Raw genomic sequence first — 6,116 nt, 5'->3', positions numbered from 1 at the left:
TCTCCTATGCGGGACTTTGTCAAAAGCTTTACTGAAGTCCATGTAAACCACATCCACAGCATTTCCCTCATCCACCTCCCTAGTCACCCCCTCGAAAAATTCAATCAGATTTGTCAGACATGATTTACCCTTGACAAAGCCATGCTGACTATCCCCGATTAATCCTTGCCTCTCCAAGTGGAGACTAATTTTGTCCCTCAGAATTTTTTCCAATAATTTCCCTACCACAGATGTTAGGCTCACTGGCCTGTAATTCCCTGGTTTATCCCTGCTACCCTTCTTGTATAATGGTACTACATTAGCTGTTCTCCAGTCCTCTGGTACATCCCCTGTGGCCAGAGAGGTTCTGAAAATTTGTGTCAGAGCCCCTGCAATCTCCTCCTTTGCCTCCCACAGCAACCTGGGATACATCTCGTCCGGGCCTGGGGATTTATCGACTTTTTGGCCTGCTAAAACCGCTAGCACCTCCTCCCTCTCGATGCTAATATGTTCAAGTATGTCACAATCCCCTTGCCCGATTTCTATGTCTGCATCGTCTTTCTCCATAGTGAACACAGATGCAAAAAATTCATTTAAAACCCCGCCTACATCATCTGGTTCTACACACAGATTGCCACTTTGGTCCCTAATGGGCCCTACCCTTTCCCTGGTTATCCTCTTGCCCTTAATATACTTATAAAACATCTTAGGATTTTCCTTTATTTTGCTCGCCAGTGTTATTTCATGGCCCCTCCTCGCCCTCCTAATTTCTTTTTTAAGTATGCCCCTGCACTTTTTATACTCCTCTAGGGCTTCTTCCGTCTTTAGTCTTTTGTAACTGCCAAAAGCCCCCCTTTTATTTCTAATGCATTTTTGTATCTCCCTTGTCATCCAAGGTTCCCTTTGCTTGTTGGTCCCACCCTTGACCTTTACAGGAACATGTTGGCGCTGTACTCTCTCTATTTCCCTTCTGAAAGTCTCCCACTGTTTTGATGTGGATTTTCCTATAAGTAGCTGCTCCCAGTCCACTTTGGCCAGATCCTGCCTTATCATATTAAAATCGGCCTTCCCCCAATTTAGAACCCTTATTTCCGGGCCGTCTTTGTCTTTTTCCATGACCACCTTAAATTTCACCGAATTATGGTCACTGTCGCCAAAATGCTCTCCTACTGATACTTCCACCACTTGCCCGTCTTCCTGCTATCGCTGTTTCTCCCACTATGCCACTCCCTTCGACCACATCTCCACCTCTGACCCTTACACCCTGTTCCCTCTCTCCATGGGACAATGGCGCACCTAAATTGTTCCCTTCTGACGTCTCTATCTCGCCGATCCCATCCTGCTGTCCCTTTAAGGCTCCTGCCTCTTGCACCCTCTCCCCGTCCTGCCCCCTCCCGCTCACCAAGATATCCGACTCCACGCCTTTCCCCGGAGCACCCACATCCACCACACACCCCGCTCCCGCCTCCTCTCCCCCCGCAGACACCAGACTCCCCAGGGGGAGCCGAACCGCACTAAGGCTCAAGTCTGCACTCGACCCTCGCCGCCCGCTGCTATCTTTGTTCCCCTCCACAGCACTCGGCGTGTTTTCCGCCATCACCCTCCCGTTCTCCGCTCCGCCATCCTCTGCCTCTTCCTGTGCTCCTTTCTCCTTCATTTTACCGGCTGTGTCCTCCGACTGCACCGCTCCTCCGGCCGTTCCACTCTCATCTCCTGCTCCTTCTCCCATCTCCTCATCACTCATATCGCTCCCTTCTGCCACACACTCACAGCGGTTGGGGCCTTTGTGACACACCCCACAGCTCATCCTTGCTGCTCCGAGCGAGGTGTCCTGACTCACTGCAATTGTAACAATACAGGTCTGGACAGTTTCTTACGAGATGGTCATGTCCAAGACAATAATAGCACACCTTTACTTGGTTATCATGCAGCACACGAAAGTACTGCTCTCCTTCCAGTGTCTCGAACTTCATACTGTACGGCAATTACCTCACCCCCTCTGGGAACTGCACCTTTACATACCGGGTTCCATCTGCTACCCGTGTTCCTGGATAGTACCTCCTCTTTATTGCAGAACAGATTTTAATGTCCCATGACTCCAACTTTTTGCTTAGCACTTCGTCCTTAATGTAAACTGGCAAGTTTAAAAATGAAACCACCACCTCCTCTGAATATAGCAGAGTCACCGCCCAGAATTTCTCACCAACTTTCAGACTGAGTAACAGTCTTTCCACCTCCTCACGGCCACTGACCGTCACCTCGAATCCCACATTCAGCTTTGATCGGCAGGCAAAGCAGCTTCCCTCGCCACAGTCCTCAGGAACTGCCTGGATAATATGCCAAGCTCGAATCTTCTTATCCTCACACTGCATCACCACCGTGTTTTCTTTACCAAACCTCCTGGAGTCCCGGCCCAAATCTTTGGGCCTTTTTTTTTCCTTTCCCACCACAGTTTCTTCCCTAATTAAATTCCTCCTGGGAACACTGTCCTCTAAGGGGCCCGGCACTCTGGACCCCTCAGCAGCCATCTGGCTTTTTTTGTGGGCCAAAAAGGCCCTAAAACCTGAAAGCAAAACCCCAAAACCCACCACCAACTTTTTACAAAACTCCCTCCAACTCCCAGCTGCAATCAGGCAACCAGTAACACCTGGCTCACTCCTAGCCCCTCCCACCTAGAGAGTGCTACCAATTGAGCCACATGTGACATATACACAGTATATAAAAATCAATCCCATTTTGAAACACAAGCCTGACAGAAAAGGAATTGTGATGATGGGGCTGTCACATTTCAGGACATTTCATCACTTTTCCAAAGAAAGAATCTGGGAGAAAAAGGTACATTTAAATGTTGGGTTTATTAAAGCAAAGTGTCTTCATACAAGTTAAAGACAGGCATTAAGATGAAATATAAACAGAAAATGCTGGAAATACTCAGCAGATCTCTGGAGAGAGAAACAGAGGCCCAAAATTTGCGGTCGGATGCTTCCGACCTGTAAAAAATCTATGAATTTACCTGGTGGTCCGGGAGGGATGGAGTCTCATGCTCCTGGGCCTCTCCGGGTACCCGCGGGTGGAGTCCCACATATCCCAGGGGCGCATGCGGTTCGCCGTGGGCCGGCCCAACCAATAAAACAAGGGAATCCCCATTCATACTTATTGGAGATCCGTACGTATGGAAGTATGAATGGGGATCATTTAAAGAATACACGAACACATGAAATAAATTTTTTAAAAATTATATATTTAAAGTTAATTAAAATGTCATTTAATTCAATATTTTAAACAAAAAATGTATATGCTTTAATGGGGCTAAAAATAAACTTTCCTTATTGGACAGTGTTTTTAATGTATAAATGAGTGCTAAAATTTTATTTTTCTATTTTTTAAAACACTTATGCTGGTATAAGCAGGCCTTACGCCTGCTTTTATCAGGTGTAAGAATTTCATGGGCATTCAGCGGGCAGAAGTTGGGCAAATAGTGCAACTCTCTGCCCGAGGAAGCCCTTTTCCCAGGGATGCAGAGGATCTGTCAAGAGGATCGCATGCCTAAACCCAGAACTTGTGCGGCCCCTACCGGCACATACGCACCTGTAGGGGTCGCAAAATACGGCCCAAAGTTAGCATTTCAGGCCTGTGACCTTTCATCAGAACTGGAAAATGTTACAGATGTAGGGAAAGGGGAGGAGGGGATGAAAGAGCAAAAGGGAAGGTTTGTGATAGGGAGGAAGGCAGGAGAGGTTAAATTACAAAATGGATGATGGTGCAAGGCAAAAGGGGGTGGTAATGGGACAAGTAAAGAAACAAAAGATCGTTCTAGAGGAGCTTTAAATGGCAACTGCAGAATCATTACCAGCACCTGCTGTCCAAAAAATGGGAGCAGTGGTTATGACCTGAAAATGTTGAACTTGAGGTGCTGTTCCTTGAACTTCCACTGAGCTTCATCGGAACAGTGTAGGAGACCAAGGACAGAGTGGTCAGAGTGGGAGTGGGGCAGAGAATTAAAATGGCAAGATGAAACTTGGTTAAAGCAATTCATTAGCCTTTCTTGTTATTCAATAAACAATTCACACCTATTGTATTATGAATCTTCTGTTCCCCCCTGGTTGCAAACATAAGGAGATAAAGTAGAGAGCAGAACATTCACTCACAGTCAGATTTTTGGACAGAAAGCTGCTAGGGCAAGTTTTTCCCAGACTTAGAAGGTTTTGATGCAGGAGAAGAGTTAAATGTTATTTCGCTAAGTCATGTGAGGAAGCATAGTATTTTCATTATTGTGTATTATTACGTGAAGTACCGATTGAATCAAATGAGTCCAATCATAGCTGTTGCTCTGTGTGTTCACTTGCTGTCTGAGAAAGGGGTTAGGTTAAAAGCAGGGCTTATAATGCAATTTAATGTTAAGGTCAGACAATACAAAACTCACAGGAATTTGTGCTGTCAGAAGGTTAAAAATGCAGTGATCGAAGCACCATTCAAGAGCAAATTTTAACCTGGAAAAGAGACAAATCTAACAGTTGAGCTGTATGCAGAGCAGAATTGTCCATGATTTTTTAACATCATACCTTAAGGCAACAGTACGGATGCTGGTCCGCTGATTAGGTATGAATATAAGAGTTGTGATCAATGGCAAATCTATATAAAACCTTAGTAAGATCAGAGTTAGTGCACGATTTTGGGGTCCACATTATAGGAAGGATGTTAAAGTCATTAAGAGGGTACAGTGTAGATTATCTAAGAAGCTGCCTGACATGAAGAGAGACATGAAAAATTGGTAATGTTTTCATTAGAACAAACGAAATCCGGAGTGATTTGATAGAGGTGTTTAAAATTATGAATGGATGGGATTGAGTAGGTAGAAACAGACTGTTTCAAGTGATTGGGAGATCTAGAATGAGGGGACATAGATGAAATGTAAGTGATTTAGGACAGAGAGCAGGTGAAACTTTTTTTTATGTAGAGGGTTATAATGCTGTAGAATGCACTAGTGATAGGAACAGTTAGATAGGCAGTTAAAGGAAAGGAGGATAAAGGATATTTGAATAGGGCTGGCATATGAGATTAGCAGTACTGCTCATGTGAAGGATAAAGACCAACACTGACTGCTTGGGATAAAAACAGAAAATGCTGGAGAAACTCAGCAGGTCAGGCAGCATCTGTGAAGAGAGAAACAGAGTTAACGTTTCAGGTCGATGGCCTTTCGTTAGAACTGGAAAAAAGCAGCCTTCTGGACTCAACATAGAGTTCAACAATTTCAGATCATAACCCTAGCCCCTTTCATATATATATTTTTTATCCACACTTTTGTTCTGTTCTTCTCTCCCACACGGCAGCTGTCTGCCATTCTGCCAGCACAATTTACACTACATCTAGAGCCATCCTTTGTTTCTTAACCTGTCCCATTACCATCTCCTTTTGCCTTGAATATCTCTTAATGTCTCTCAATGTCTCTTAACCTCTCCTGCCTTCTATCCTATCATAGGCCTTCCCTTTTGTTCTTATAACCCCTCCCCCATTTCCCAGCCACTACACTTGCTTAAAAATCTGTTCCATTTCCTGCGTTTTTCCAGTTCTGACGAAAGGTCATCAACCCAAAACATTAACTCTGTTTCTCTCTTCACAGATGCTGCCTGACCTGCTGAGTTTCTCCAACATTTTCTGTTTTTATTTCAGATTTCCAGCATCTGCAGTATTTTCTTTTTGTACTGACTGCTTGGGCCTGTTTTTGTGTTGAAATTTCTATGTGGAGTGTAAGAGACAGCAGAGAGAAAGTGAAGAGGACAGAGGAGATGCACCATAGTAACAATTAATTATTCCTACGACAGGAACTATTGGCAGTGGCACAGCTACCTTGACCTCACGGAGAAACCCTATCTCATAAGGTTGCAGCTATCTGAGGATGTAATTTCAGAACTGGGTTGCTCAATTTATAACTGTAGGATCAGCCCAGTACTGCCTGTCAGTTGCAATGATGGTGATTACAGCACTTAACTGTTATGTTACTTGTTCCTTCCAGGTACTAAGTGCCAATATCACAAGAGTCAGTCACTATGCACTGAGCTGATGTATTCAGGAAGATAAAGATACGCTGTATACCATTGGCGAAAGGGTCGTCACATTCAGCTCATAATATGATCATA

Source organism: Somniosus microcephalus, chromosome 12 (genome assembly GCF_052327205.1).
Source record: "Somniosus microcephalus isolate GS21.2 chromosome 12, FLI_Smic_1.0, whole genome shotgun sequence".
In the NCBI taxonomy this organism is placed as follows: Eukaryota; Metazoa; Chordata; class Chondrichthyes; order Squaliformes; family Somniosidae; genus Somniosus; species Somniosus microcephalus.
This window is presented reverse-complemented; position numbering follows the sequence as displayed.